Below are 13,369 nucleotides of genomic sequence, written 5' to 3'. Positions count from 1 at the left end.
TTCGGATATGTTCGTGAGAGAGTATGTTCCCCAGAGTCTCAGAGATGCATGGCCTGCAAAGTTTGAGCAGTTGCGCCAGGGTTCTATGACCGTATCAGAGTATGCGGTCCAGTTCGTGATTTGGCTAGGCATGCATCAGCCTTGGTTGCTACTGTTAGAGAGCGTGTCCGTCGATTTATCGAGGGGCTCAACCCCAGTATTAGATTTAGCATGGCTCGAGAGTTGGAGATGGACATCGCATACCAGCAGGTAGTAGGGATTGCTAGGAGATTGGAGGGTATGTTGGCCCTGGAGAGAGAGGAGAGGGAGGCCAAGAGGTCTCGAGAGTCTGACACCTATAGTGGTACCCGTGCCCCAGCTGCAGCTCGTCATGGTAGGGGCTATGTGAGTCGCCCTGTTCATTTAGCACGTCCAGCTTCCTGTGATATTTCGGCCACTCCTAGGCCTCAAGCTCCCTATTATGCACTGCCATTATATAGTGTATCTCCTGCACTAGGTGCTTTAAGTGGTCAGTCCAGCCGATCAGGCCAGAGCCAGCCACAGCAGCCATGTCCTCCGAGAGCTTGTTTTGAGTGTGGTGACACTCGTCATATGGTGAGGAATTGCCCCAAATTCAGGAGGGGTGCACCTCCACAGACTACTCAGGCTTCGCGTATTCCATCGGGTCCTCAGGCTTCTCAGTCCATGGTCATCGCACCAATTGCCACCCCACCTACACAGCCAGCTAGAGGTGGAGGTCGGGCAGGCAGAGGTCGCCCGAGAGGGGGAGGCCAGGCCAGATATTATGCTCTTCCTGCTAGGACGGAGGTAGTTGCTTCCGACTCAGTCATCAAAGGTATTGTTCCGGTCTGTCATAGAGATGCATCGGTCTTATTTGATACAGGCTCCACTTATTCTTATATATCATCTTATTTTGCTCCGTATTTGGGTGTATCCCGTGATTATTTGAGTTCTCCTGTCTATGTGTCCATACCTGTGGGAGATTTTATTATTGTTGACCATGTGTATCGGTCGTGTTTGGTTATTCTTAGTGGCTTTGAGACCAGAGCTGATTTATTGTTGCTCAGTATGGTAGATTTTGATGTTATTTTGGGCATGGACTGATTGTCGCCCTATCATGCTATCCTTGATTGTCACGCCAAGACGGTGACGTTGGCTATGCCAGGTCTGCCGTGGTTAGAGTGAAGAGGTAGTTTAGATTATGTTCCTAGCAGGGTTATTTCATTTCTAAAGGCTCAACGGATGGTTGAGAAGGGGTGTGATGCGTATCTGTCATATGTGAGAGATATTTGTTGATACTCCTACCGTCGAGTCAGTTCCGGTAGTGAGGGATTATCCAGATGTATTCCCGGCAGATTTTCCGGGCATGCCGCCCGACAGAGATATTGACTTTGGTATTCATTTATTATCGGGCACTCAGCCCATTTCTATTCCACCCTATCGTATGGCCCCAGCATAGTTGAAAGAGTTAAAGGAACAGTTGCAAGATTTGCTTGATAAGGGCTTCATTCGGCCCAGTGTGTCGCCTTGGGGTGCTCCAGTCTTATTTGTAAAGAAGAATGATGGTTCTATGCGAATGTGTATTGATTATCGCTAGTTGAACAAGGTTACAGTGAAGAACAGGTATCCATTGCCACGTATTGATGACTTATTTGATCAGCTTCAGGGTGCCAGAATGTTCTCTAAGATCGACTTGCATTCAGGCTATCATCAGTTGAAGATTCGGGAGCCAGATATCCCAAAGACTGCCTTCAGGACTTGGTATGGACATTACGAGTTCCTTGTGATGTCTTTCGGGATGACCAACGCCCTAGCAGCATTCATACACTTGATGAATAGTGTATTTCAGCCCTATCTTGACTCATTCGTCATTGTGTTTATCTGGTGTACTCCCGAAGTTGGGAGGATCATGAGCAGCACCTGAGGACTGTGCTTCAGACCTTAAGAGAAAAGAAGTTATATGCAAAATTTTCGAAGTGTGAATTCTGGCTAGATTCAGTGGCATTTTTGAGTCATGTAGTATCGAGTGAGGGGATCAAGTTAGATTCGAAGAAGATTGAAGCAGTGCAGAGTTGGCCTAGACCATCTTCTGCTATGGAGATCTAGAGTTTTCTGGGTTTGGCGGGGTATTACTATCGATTTATAGAGGGTTTCTCGTCTATTGCAGCACCTATGACCATATTGACCCAGAAGGGTGCTCCGTTTAGGTGGACTAAGGAGTGTGAGGAGAGCTTTCAAAAGCTCAAGACAGCTTTGACCACAGCCCCGGTGTTGGTGTTGCCTTCGAGTTCGGGGCCTTATACTGTGTATTGTGATGCGTCGCACATTGGTCTCGGCGCGATGTTGATGCAGGACGGTATGGTGATTGCCTATGCGTCTAGCCAATTGACGGTGCATGAGAAGAACTATCATGTCCACGACCTTGAGTTAGCAGCTATTGTTCATGCCTTGAAGATTTGGCGAAACTATTTGTACGATGTCCCTTGTGAAGTCTACACCGACCACCATAGTTTACAGCATCTGTTCAAACAGAAGGATCTTAACTTGCGGCAGCGGAGGTGGTTAGAGTTGCTTAAGGACTATGATATTACCATTCTATATCATCTTGGGAAGGCCAATGTGGTGGCCGATGCCTTGAGTCACAAGGTGGAGAGTTTGGGTAGTTTAGCATATCTATCGGTAGCAGAGAGGCCATTAGCCTTGGATGTTCAGGCCTTGGCCAACCAATTTGTAAGATTGGATGTTTCTGATCCAAGCCGAGTTTTGGCTTGTGTGGTTTCTCGGTCTTCTCTTTATGATCGTAGAGAGCATCAGTATTACGACCCCTATCTTCTTATCCTCAAGGACACGGTTCAACACAGTGATTCCAAGGAGGTCACTGTTGGAGATGACGGTGTATTACGGATGCAGGGCAAGCTATGTGTGCCCAATGTAGATGGATTGTGTGAGTTGATTCTCCAGGAGGCTCACAGTTCACGGTACTCCATTCATCCAGGTGTCGCGAAGATGTATCAGGACCTGAGGCAGAATGTTTGGTGAAGGAGAATGAAGAAGGACATAGTGGGGTATGCATCTCGGTGCCTGAATTATCAGCAGGTGAAGTATGAGCATCAGCGGCCAGGTGGATTGCTTCAGAAGCTAGAGATTCTGAAGTGGAAATAGGAGCCGGATTACTATGGATTTTGTTGTTGGGCTCCCACGGACTCAGAGGAAGCTCGATGCAGTTTGGGTGATTGTGGATAGATTGACCAAGTCAGCTCATTGCATTCCAGTGGTGACTACATACTCTTCGGAGTAGCTGGCTCAGGTTTATATTTGCAAGATTGTCAGGCTTCATGGCGTGCCAGTATCTATCATCTTTCACCGGGGTACACAGTTTACATCGCAGTTTTGGAGAGCCGTATAGCATGAGTTAGGTACTCAGGTGGAGTTGAGTACAATATTTCACCCTCAGACGGACGAACAATCCGAGCGCACTATTCAGATATTGGAGGATATGCTTAATGCGTGTGTGATGGAGTTTGGGGGTTATTGGGATCAGTTCTTGCCGCTTGCAGAGTTTTCCTACAACAACAGTAATCAGTCGAGCATTCAGATAGCCTCGTATGAGGCTTTGTATGGTAGGCGGTGTTGGTCTCCGGTGGGTTGGTTTGAGCCGGGTGAGGCTAGGCTATTGGGTACAGACTTGGTTCAGGATACTTTGGAAAAGGTCAAATTGATTTAGGATCGACTTCGTACAGCCTAATCCAGACAGAAGAGTTATGCGGATCGGAAGGTTTGTGACGTTGCATTCATGGTTGGGGAGTGGGTCTTGCTCCGGGTTTCGCCCATGAAGGGCGTTATGAGGTTCGGGAAGATGGGCAAGTTGAGCCCTAGGTATAACGGGCCTTTTGAGATTCTTGAGAGGGTTGGAGAGGTTGCCTACAGACTTGCACTACCCCCTAGTCTTGCTGTAGTTCATCCAGTGTTCCATGTTTCTATGCTCCGGAAGTATCACGGCTATTCGTCTCACGTGTTAGACTTCAGTTCAGTCCAGTTGGACAAGGATCTATCTTATGTTGAGGAGCTAGTGGACATTTTGGATAGGCAGATTCGAAAGTTAAGGTCAAAGAACATCGCTTCATTGAAGGTTCAGTGGAGGGGTCATCCACTCGAGGAGGCGAGTTGGGAGACCGAGCATGATATGCGTAGCCATTATCCTCATCTTTTCACCACTTCAGGTATGTCTCTCTACTCGGTCGAGGATGAACGTTTGTTTTAAGAGGGGGAGGATGTAACGTCCCTGCTGGTCGTTTTGAGAGTATTAGCCCTGATCCCCTAATTATTTCTCCCTCTATTTCATTTTGTGGTTATGTGACTTGTCGGGGGGCTTGGTGTCGGGTTCAGCCGAGTTTCAGAGTGAAATGGGACACATAGTCCCTAAATTGGAAGTTTAAGTCGTAGGAGTTGACCGTAGTTTACATGTGTGAATACGACTCTGGAATGGAGTTTTGGTAGTTCCAATACCTCCGTGGGTTGATTTTGATCTTAGGAGCGTGTTCGGATGTTAATTTGGAGATCCGTAGATCATTTTGGCGTTAATTGGCAAAAGTTGGAAAGTTGGAAGAATTTTAGGAAGTTTGAACGGGAGTAGACTTTTTGATATCGGGGTCGGATTCTGATTTCGGAAGTTGGAATAGGTCTGTAATTTCAATTATGACTTGTGTGCAAAATTTGGTTCCAATCAGAGTTGTTTCGGTATGAATCAGTGTCGGTTCCGGAATTTGGGAGTTCATAGTTGCTAAGCTTGAGTTTGGGTTGCGATTCGTTGAATTCGTGTTGTTTGATGTGGTTTTCGGCCTCAAATAGTTCCCTTAGGTGTTTTGGGACTAGTTGGTATACTCGGACGGGGTCCCGGGGGGCCCGAGTGTGATTCAGATTGATATCGGAACAATTGTTGGACTTATGCATTTCTGAAAATCCCAGATTCTGGTTGTCATCGCACCTGCGAAAGGTATGACCACAGGTGTGGACTCGCATGTGCGTGTGACGAAGCGCAGAAGCGAAGAACGCAACCGAGGCCAGGGCTCGCAAGTGCGGAAAAGGTTCCGCAGGAGCGGCTTCGCTTCTGCGATGGAGAGGATCGCAGGTGCATACCTGAGCGCAGATGCGACGCGCGAGCCGCATGTGCGCATGCGCGGGTGCGTCTGTTTTCCCGCAAAAACGGATCCTTTAGACTTAGGTGAAGTCCGCACCTGCGATGGGTTTTCCGCAAGTGCAGAACTGCAGATGTGGCTAAGGCTTCGCATAAGCGATTCTTCTGGGCAGAAAAAGGGAAATATCTAGGGCTTGATTTCATTTTTATTTTGGTACTTTGAGAGCTCGGATTGAGGCAAAATTTTGAGGGATTTTCAGAGAAAGTGGTTGCGGTAAGGATTCTTGACTCGTTTTTGATTAATTCCCATGAATCTACTGTTAATTACACATTTTAAATATTGTTTTGGAGTTTAAAATTGGGGGGAAAGGTGTAGAGGTTCTTAGACTAAATTCTTGGCTTTTGAAAGGCGAAATGGGATCGGATTTGAATAATTCTTGTATGGTTGGACTCGATATCGAATGGGTATTCGGATTTTATAATTTTGGTCGGGTTCTGAGATGCGGGCCCGGGTTGACCTATTGGGGAGAATTTCCAATTCTTTGCTAAAATTATTATTTTATTATTTAAACTAGTTTCCTATAATTATATCTAAAGTATGAAATTATTTTGGCTAGATTCAAGTCGTTCGGAGTTGGAAAATCTAGAGAAAGGCCTTCTAATTGATTGATTGAGCGTGGTTTGAGGTAAGTGACTTGTCTAACTTTGTGGGGGGGAATTCCCCTTAGGATTTGGTACTGTGGCGATCCTTGCGTACATGGGCTAAATGTTGGAAATTCCGGTTTTACCTACGTATTTTCCTTTTCATGCCTTAATTGAGTTACTTTAGCATGGTGTAGTCATCGGGTTTAGCCTAATTTCACATGTCTACTTGTCTTATCTCCTATTTACAACTTGTATCACCTGTTTAGTTGAATTACTTGCTTTTCTTGATTTCCATATTCATTACTTAACTGTGGAATTCTTTACTTGAAATTTCTATTGTCACGACCCAAAATCCACTATAGGTCGTGATGGCGCCTAACTCCGCCGTCAGGCCAACGTTAATTCATCAATTTATTTACTCATTTATTACTCTCGAGATCATAATCTCCATTACTTAAATAGTGTGAAATAGAATTTACAGGGTGGAACAATGATAATTATGTGAACTATCATACTAAACATCCAGTAGGAACCCCCAAAACCCGGTGTCACAAGTGCATGAGCATCAACTAGGAAATATGATAAAATATAACATCTGTCTGGAATACAAATTAGACACGAGAATGTAAATAACTCTGATGGAGACTCTGTGTGCTGCGGACTCATAACATGGGATGCAGCTCACCTAAGTCCCCGCAATAGCCGTGCCTATGTGCCCACAAGACCACTAGACATATATGTACCTGCACAAAATATGCAGCAAGTATAGCATGAGTACGTAAAACAACGTGTAACCAGTAAGTATCTAGTCTAACCTCGAAGAAGTAGTGACGAGGGGTCGACTTCAACACTTACTATGGACTAACAATAAAATATCGAAATTATAATTTAGCATGGATTATGTAAATACAGAAACTCAATGACAAGAAATAAATAAACAATTCTTTCGCTGATAGTAAATCCCAAATTAATTTTCATCATTTAACAAATTAATCTCTCAAGCCAATGAAATAATATCAATTATAATTGGACTCCAAGAATTTATTATGCACGAATTATGCCGAGGTCGTACGGCCCGATCCAACATACAAATATATAAATTGTGCACTGCCGAGGGCCGAACGGCACGAATCATAGATGCATCTATCTGCTACCGAGGCGTTCGGCCCGCTCCACGAGAAGAGAAAATACTTTATAAACAACTGATTCAAGATTATTAAGAGGCTAATATTCAAAGAAACACCAATTCTCATTAACAGTCAAGTGACCCGTCCAAAACTCAAGTAAATGAAGTTTAACCTTTTACAATTCCTTTATCAAGTTCCAATATGATTTAAGAAATTAAATTAACAAGTAGGGTGCCAACATCGCAAGTATAAGATGATTTGGGTCCTAGACTACCCGGAACATAAGCATAATTAGTAGCTATGTACGGACTCTCATCACCTCGTGCGTACGCAGCCCCCACAAATAGAAGCACATATTAAATCAATTCACCAATGGGGTTAATTCCCTCTTACAAGGTTAGAAAAGAGACTTACCTCGCTCCGAAGTTGCATAACTGGCTCCAAAGCTTTTCTAACAACTCAAACTGGCGCTCGTCACTCCAAAACTAGTAAATAAATGTGAAATTCCATGAACATATACTCTAATACTCATAATAAATCAATTTATAACAATTTCCAACTCCGCTCGGAAAATTGCTAAAGTCACCCTCGGGCCCACATGCCTGGATTCCAAAACTTTCCGAAGATAATCATTACCCATAATACTACGAATTCAAATATATGATTTATTCCTAATTCCTTGCCCAAATTCGTGGTCAAAATATACAAATATTAATTTCTAGGTTTTCTACCAAAATCCCAAATTTTCACTAATTTTCCATGAATTTCCATATTAAAATCTATATATAATCCAAGTATTTAACTTGCAATAGGTGGAAACTACTTACCTTGTGCTTCTTTGATGAAAATCTCCCCTTGAAGCTCTCCAAAAATCGCCCAACCAAATAAAAATGTGAGAGAAATGGGCTAAGTCCCGAAATATAACACACTGCCCAGTTCCTTCCTCTTCGCGATCGCGGAATGACCCTCGCGATCGCGAAGGCCAAACAGCCCTGGACCAAAAATATCTTCTTCACGTTCATGGTGGCCTTCTAGCGTTCGCAATGCCCACTGCCCCTCGCCCTCCGCGTTTGCGATTCCCTAGTCGCGTTCGCATAGGCCAAAGGCCTCCTGCCCCGTTTCCCTCATCTCCTCTTCGCGTTCGCGGTTGGGCCTCCGCATTCGCGAAGCACTGCCAGACCCACCTATACGTTCGCAGGCCCCTCTTCGCATTTGCGTAGGGCAAAATCCACCAGCCAAGAAATTCTTTCTTCGCGAACGCGTCCCTTCTCCCACGTTCGCGAAAGACAACACCAGCACCAGCAAACCAACAACATCTTTTCATCCAAATTTGGTTCGAAACCACCCCGAAACACACCCGAGGCCCCTGGGACCCCGTCCAATCACACCAACCCGTTTCATAACATATCACGGACCTGCTCGAGGACTCAAATCATACCAAATAACATCAAAACTACATATTGTGTATCGATTCAAGCCTAATGAACTATTGAACTTCTAACTTCCACATCTTATGCTGAAACCTATCAAATCACGTCCGATTGACCTCAAGTTTTGCACAAAAGTCTCATTTGATATTACGGACCGACTCCAACTTCCGAAATCGTAATTCGAACCCGATATCAAAAAGTCCACTCCCGATCAAACTTCCCAAAACCTTCAAATTTCCAACTTTCGCCAAAGGACCCTGAAATGATCTACAAACCTCCACATCCACATCCGGATGCGCCCCTAAGACCAGAATCACCATACGGAGCTATTCCCAGGCTCAGAATTACAAACGGATATCGATAACATCAAAATATACTTCAACCCAAATTTATGAAATTCATCCAATATGCTAACTTTCCATAATAAGCACCGAAATGCTCCCGGGTCACCCAAAACCCGATCCGGACATATGCCCAAGTCCAAAATCATCATACGAACCTATTGGAACTTTCAAATTCCAATTCTGAGGTAGTTTACTTAAAAGTCAAACCTTAGTCAACTCTTCCAACTTAAAGCTTCCGAAATGAGAAGTTTCTTTCCAAATCAACTCCGAACTTCCCAAAATTTAATTTCAACCATACGTACAAGTCATAATACCTGAAGTGAAGCTACCCAAGGCCTCAAACCGCCGAACGACGTGCTAGAGATCAAAACAACCGATCGGGTCGTTACAGCTATCCTTGAAATATCATGTTGTTGAGTTTGGTGATGAATTGCAAGGTTGTGGTTCTTTTGAGGCAAGGTGTAAGTTTTGAAATATCATTTATTTAGTTGTTTTGCTTTGGCTTTCGTGTTATTGTTGAGGTGATTATTTGGTTGTTTGCACGAGGTTTCTGCCGTGTTATTGTAATTATTGCATGAGATTTCTGCCGTGCGGTTGTTATTGTTTGCACGAGGTTTCTGACGTGCCATTTTGATTATTGATATGCATGCGGTGGTATAATGTCTGGGTGTTGAAAGGCATGTGGTGAGATAAGGTGGGCTTGATACACGTGGCTAGTAGGGGAACTACTAGAAGCCATGCGGTGTGATAAAGTGGGCTAAAACGCGGGATGCTATTTCGGGAAAAATGATTTTCAAAACCTAATATAAAGGCTTTTGCGGTGATATAAGGAAAGACTGTGAGTTATTTTATGATTTGGGACTACGAGGCGGTACATCGGGAGTGCTCCTATTGATCTTCTTTATTTGCTGTATTGTTTGGTTGTTGTTACCTTAACGTGTAAAATTCTTGTTTTCCTTTCGTGTTGTATTAGCTTTTCTTGATTCTGTGTTGTTACTTCCCTTAAATTCTTTATTGTTCACTTCCCCGTCATTTTTATTATATCATTATATCTTCCATTTGTTTCTTATTATTCTCCAGTAGGGCTTTGACCTGATCACATCACTACTCTATCGAGGTTAGGCTTTGTACTTACTGGGTATCGTTGTGGTGTACGCATACTACGTTTCTGTACATGTTTTGTGCAGATCCAGGTACATCCTATCAACCTAGGTGTTAGCGCGTTGCGTGGCTTGCTTATTGGAGACTTCCAGGTATACATGCCTGCGTCCGCAGGCCTCGGAGTCCCCTTCTATCTTGTTCTTTTCTTATTTCTTTACATCTTTATAGACATTGATGAATATGAGTGTTCAGTACTGTATCTAGAGCTTGTGACTTGTATTTACACAGGGTTTTGGGAGATGTACATGCTGAGGTACAGATTTCATTTCATATAGTTGTTGACGTTTTGAGATTTAAATTATTATTTCGCATGTTTTGTTAGGCTTACCTAGTCTTAGAGACTAGGTGTCGTCACGACATCCTACGGATGGGATTTGGGGTCGTGACATAGGAGATAGCTGGTTTCAGCTGTATTTGGTATCTGAGGCCTTGTGCTTTGCGATCGCAAAGGTACTCCCGCGATCTCGGAGGAAAAACGAGGACAGGGGCAGAGTTTATGAATGCGGAGAACCGGTTGCGAACGCGAAGCAGTGGAGGGATTACCCGTCGCGAACACACCCGTTCACACGCAAACGCGATGGATTAAGGGGGATTCTGGGGAAGGCAGGTTGTTACTCTACGCGAACCCGAGCCTAGGCTCGCGAACGCGAAGTCAAGGTGGGTGAGGGCATCGCGAATGCGAAGGCCATTTAGGCCGCTATGCTTCGCGATCACGTCAGGTGTCTCATGAATGCGATGAACACCTGACGCCGTGTCTTTTAAACTTCTGAAAATAGGGATTCATCTCATTTTTCACCATTTTCAAGTTTGAGCTCAGCCTAAAGGCAATTTCGAAGAGGTGTTTTTATCCCAATTTCATAGGTTAGTAGATTTTAACTTGTTTCCTTATATTTCCATAAACACCCACTGATTTTAACCTTTAATCTATGCTTTTTCATGGTAGAAACTATGGATTTAGGTAGAAATTGAGAATATTCATAAATTGAGATTTAGACTTATAATTGAGGTCGGATTTCGAAACTAATCACATAACCGGGCTCGGGGGTGAATGGGTAAGGTTTTGGTCCGAATCTCAAGTTTTGACCAAGCGGGCCCGGGGTTAACTTTTGGTGACTTTTTTCAAAATCATTAAAGATTGAATCTTTTTCACTAGTAGGTAGTTTCTAAAGCTTGTTTTGAATTATTTGAAATATATTTAGTTAGATTTGATTGATGAGTCTCATTCTAGAGAAAAAGCCGCAGTTAAGCATTGATTTGGTTGCGGAGTGAGGTAAGTGTCGTGGTTAACCTTGACTTGAGAGATTAGGACTTGTTGGTCTATTTGCTATGTCTTTTATGTGTGGGGACAACGTATATGTAAGGTGACGAGTACCTATGCGTTGTCATTGGGTTAAAGCATGAGGTTGGAAATTATTTCTTTGTATTATCTTGTTTCGTTAATTATGTTATCCATGCTTAGGTTAGATTATTACTTCTTTAATTATTCGTTTCGTATTTATTATTTATTTTACAGATGTTAAATATTTTGGAAGTTGAAGTTTGATATCATGGCACCATATTTGAATTGAAATTATTCCCCGCCTTGTTTTATTATTCGGGTTTATATTGTTGCTTGGTGAGGAAGAGAGAAAAGCACGAAGGGTGTTGCCATGCCTCATTCGCATTCAATATCATATATTGTGAGATTTGAGAGTAAAGGAACGAAGGGTGATGCCGTGCCATTATATTCATGATACTACATGGTGAGGACGAGAGTAAAAGCACGAAGGGTGATGTCGTGCCATTATATTCATGATACTACATAGTGAAGACGAGAGAAAAAGCACGAATGGTGATGTCGTGCCATTATATTCATGCTATTATATGGTGAGGACGAGAGTAAAAGTATGAAGGGTGATGCCGTGCCATTTTCATATCATTGTTTTATTTTATTTCAATTTTTGTGATTTACTTGGTTATATTGTTGCTTAATTCGGACGATGTTATTTCTTGATTTCGTACTTGCCACTTTGTGATATTTTTCCCTTTCACATGCCCCCTCCCAGTTAATATTCTATCATTCTTCTTGTTATTTTGCTGCTTTATATATACTTGTACAGGGGTTTTACGTAGGTGTCTTGTCATAGCTTCGTCACTACCTCGTCGAGGTTAGGCTCGACACATACGGAGTTAATTAGGTCGATTGTACTCATACTACACTTCTGTACTTCTTGTGCAGATACTGGTATTGGTCCCAGCGGGGCTTAGAGGTGCGTCAGCTCGGATCACTTTCATACGGAGACTCGAGGTAGATCTGTTGGCGTACACAGACCTTGAAGTCCCCTTTCATTCCTACTTTTACTGTTTATCTCTTTCGAACAATTGTATTTATTTCAGACTATCTTTGTAGACTTCTAGTTGCTCGTGTACTCGTGACTCCGGATTTCTGGAGTAGTTAGTATTACGTGGTTTATATTCGCACGATATTAGATTTGACATTTATTTCTCGTTGAATATTATTTTATTTTTTTTTGAACGGTTAAAATTGGTTAATTATCTATTTCATGTCGGCTTGCCTAGCAAGCGGATGTTAGGCGCCATCACGGCCCTAAGGTTAGGATTCCGGGTCGTGACAGACGGTTATTGACCATCTCAACTCTAATACCACGACTATTTTAACTTACCGATAACAACACATCCACTTGGACAAACAGTAATCAAAATTCTAATATTGTTTCATCTTTTACACGTAAGATACAATTCTAATATTGCTCTAAGCCATCAAGAAGTATTTCTATGTTTGCATGAATATTTTGAAAAAATTTCCAAATTCATAGGAATGCACAACTTTACACCGTTGAAGGTAGCCCTAATTTACTCGCTAACAGCAAAACAAAAGATATTCTTACCAAATAGTTAAGTTGTTTCAGGCATTTCACCAAACATATTGGGTTCATCTGTCTTTATAGTATAAAATTTCATCACATTCAGTAAATCAAAAAAGAAAAAGAATAAAGTAGAAGAAGAGAAAAAGCAATTAAAATAAAAATTGTCTCAAACGGTAATATACAATATTTACATAGAAATAACACCATGAAAATATATATGTCTATATAACTGATACTGTCAATAACAAAAATTTTAAGTGCAAAGACCCAATCTTCCAACTGCAAGTTCAAAATTAAGATTTTCGCATATACTTGATTTTCTATAATTTATTAGTGGCAAAAGTAAAAAAGACATCAACGATCAGTAATCCAAAAATAATACATGCACCAGTCATCTATTTTCAATCATGCATGTGTGAATCAGATAAATTTACATACATGTATGTATAAGAACTAAGAAACTATGAGAAAAAGTTGGAAAACCAAAATTGAAGGAAAAAAAGGAACAATGGAAAATTTATCAGATGTATCGAATGAAATAGAGTCTAGAAAATATAACCAGAGAAATCAGAAAAATTGAAATTGTCACGACCCCAATTTTTCTCCGTAGGAAGTCGTGATAGCACCTAGTCTCTAAGACTAGGTAAGCCTAACACTTACT

This window comes from Nicotiana tomentosiformis, chromosome 6, assembly GCF_000390325.3.
Source record: "Nicotiana tomentosiformis chromosome 6, ASM39032v3, whole genome shotgun sequence".
Lineage (NCBI taxonomy): Eukaryota > Viridiplantae > Streptophyta > Magnoliopsida > Solanales > Solanaceae > Nicotiana > Nicotiana tomentosiformis.
The sequence above is the reverse complement of the archived record's forward strand: the minus strand, read 5'-3'. Positions refer to the sequence as shown.